This window comes from Bison bison, unplaced genomic scaffold (assembly GCF_000754665.1).
Source record: "Bison bison bison isolate TAMUID 2011002044 unplaced genomic scaffold, Bison_UMD1.0 scf7180017864257, whole genome shotgun sequence".
NCBI lineage: Eukaryota > Metazoa > Chordata > Mammalia > Artiodactyla > Bovidae > Bison > Bison bison.
Window position 1 is genome coordinate 456,537 of NW_011494829.1, and position 3,246 is coordinate 459,782.

Here is a 3,246-nt window from a genome sequence, read left to right on the forward strand (position 1 = left end):
CTCATGACTTTTTAAATTAATTGCTTTAATCCAAACAGCTTTCCTCCTTAGATTTCAGGTAAAATATCAGTGTTCAGTTCAATACATAACTTAATCATGAAATGAGGAACTTGAGGGAATAGAAAGAATCGAAATATTGGAAGTGTATAAGGTTAGAATTCCTTGCAAAACTGAAAAGTTTTGACAAAATATTTCAATATAATTTTTATCATTTTCCTGGTGAATGAGTCTCAGTGAGACATAGGTTATATAATTCTATAAATAAAAATGTTGATAGTCAGTATTCTGCTTATTACTGAGAAAACAGTACATTTATGTTTATTTTCTGAAGGGCAAAATGATAAATGTGTTTTAGATGTTCATTGAAGGTAGAAACCAAGTCCAACATATAAATTCTCTTCTGTAGAATATAGCAAGTTTTCAGTTTCAATTTGACAAGTCTTTGGTGAATTTTTGAGTTTGACTTTAATAATTAATCTCTAGACTTAAAAGGGGAAAAATTCTTAAATGGATGTGGATTGATGTTCTCTTTAGATACACATTTCTCTGAGAAAAAATTGATTGACTCAACTTAAGTCTATAATTTTAAGAATTATAGATTTGTGTATTATTAAAAATAGATGATGGCAAGAGAAGCTTCAGTTTTATGTGCTGCCTGTGTATTTGAGTTTATATTATGAAGAATGTTAGTTAAAAACTCATAAAGACAATATTTTAATTTCATACTCTATCTTCAAGTATGAAAAATCATTTTAATACTTATATGAATGTCTTCATCTGTGATGGCCATGCTAGTTTGATCTTAAGCAGGGTAAGTATTCAGACTTCATATAAATTAAATAAGCTATACAGAAATGATTTCTCATCATTTAAACATTCATATACAAACAAAGATTTCAAAAATAACAAATGCAACTAAATGGATTCAAAAGGGCTCTTTAAAAAGCAATAAATTTTTGACATCATTCATTAGAAGAAAATTTGGAATCACTGAATTGGATGTCAAATTGGAAACATTCCTTGTACTGATACACTCATCAGAATTGCTCATTAGCATGAAATATGTCTTTATCACATTTTTTTGCTCATGTTAGAAGTATGTAATGAGGAAAAATAAGAAAGTATATAAAAGATGTAGGTGTTTCAAAGAGAAATAATAAACAAAAGTCATAAAAAACCATAACCATCTTGACTTACTTGCTAATTTAGGATGATTTGTTAGCCATTGACAAACAAGTTAGAGTTAAGTTATGTTGAATCATTGAATGAAGTGGAAAATTTTAGGTGAAAGATTATTCAGCTATACAACTTAGAATGCTCAAATTAAGTCTGCTTGAAAATACTGCAGTAAAAGCTTAGATTTACACATAGCAGTGTCTTTAATAGATGAATGAAGTTTGGAAATCTAAGTCCAAGCTTTCATTGAATTTGTCAAATGATAAATTCATTGAATTTTAACTTCAGGGTTTTGAACAGAGATAAATTTATCCTAATACTTTACTTTTTAGGTGAACCCTGTATAATTACTAAAAAGTCCTACTGTGGTAAAAGTCAGTGTTAGAAAACCAATGCTAGAACCCAGTTTTCCTGAATTTTAATCCAGTTAGCTGACTGAGAGTTCTCTATGTGGAGATATCAGAAGAACCCAAACAATGATCAACCTCTCAAATCTAGTTGAGAGGAGGACAGAAGTATGAACTGAGAAATTTCTTATGGCAGACACGTCCCAAAGCCATGGGCCAGGCAGTCTTCTCATTGAGACAGAAAAACCCTCATGTTATTTTTTCCAGCCTGGAAAACCCCCAGGAATAGAGCTGGAATCAGACAAATGAGCAAAAACTGCCACATGTACATAAAAGCCAATTAGAAACTGTTCCTTGCTTCCTAAAATAAAATAAAACCCTAATAGAAAACCTCACCCGGCGGGGGCCAGGGGCGGGGGGTGGAAATGAAAAAAACTAACCAGTCAAACTTGTGGCTCAAATACCACAAAATCCCATTTTTCACTGAGATGTAGTAGGTTTTGTTGAATGAATATTTCTCCATTTGCATGTGCTTTTTTCTGGAGACCTCAAATTTTTCTTTCTTTTGCTATTAGTTTTGGTGATTATCTCTTCAGCCCTATTATGTGCTCTTGATTGATGAGATATTTAAGAACTTGCACTTCACTTCTCATTACATGGGCTTCCCAGGTGTCTTGGATGGTCAAATGTCTGCCTGCAATGCAGGAGACCTGGGTTCTATCCTTGGATCAGGATAATCCCCTGGAGAAGAAAATGGCAATCCACTCTAGTTCTCTTGCCTGGGAAATTCCATGGACAGAGGAGCCTGGTAGGCTACAGTCCCTGGGGTCACAAAGAGTTGGACACGACTGAGCAACTTCACTTTCACTATTTCATCATGTAGTGTTTCTATAGAAAGCAGATTTAATGACAAAATGAGGTTTTCCTTAGTTAAATATATGCTTCAATTAAAAAGTAATTAATTAATTAACAAAAAAATGGAGCTGTCCCAATTCTAGCCCTGAAGATTACTGAATAATTTTATCTCTCTTGTCCTATTTTGTTTCATTTACTGGTTAATCCATACACTCTGATTATTCTTAGCATATTTTTCTTTGTTTAATCAGTTATTTATGTATATATATTATTTTTTTAGTAAAAGAGACATTGAAATTGGCTTTAAGCCCCCCTTTCTTATCCCTTACATCCTTCATTTGTTTCTCTGTCACCCTGTCTCATAGCATTTTCCCACAGCCTCCCTCAGCCTCCCAGGCTTGTAGCTTTCAGTCTCCTTCACTTTTTCTCTTTTCCTTGAATTCTAAACTTTGAGCTTCCCCTGTGCTCTTGTTTTTCTGCATTTTTACACTAGTTTGACTTTCAGTCCATTGGGCTTCACCTCTAAATTCCCCATTCTCCAAATTTACTATCTTAAGTCAAGACTCAAGATCAATACATGTAACTGTCTACTTAAAACTTACTTTTGCTAAAATGAAACTTCTGCCCTCCTACATGTACAGTGGCCTTAAATTAATTTTTTCCAATCAATACCACATTACAGAATAAAAATCATACATACAACTTTACATTTCTTTTTGAAAATGCCCTCATAATTTTACTTTTACCAGCTAACACTGACAAGGGAAAAAAAAAAAAAGCTAACTAGAGTTATTGTGGGTTTATAATTATAGGGAGAAAAGACATGAGATTGGACAAAAAACTCATTATTGCTTCTAATTTTATTAAC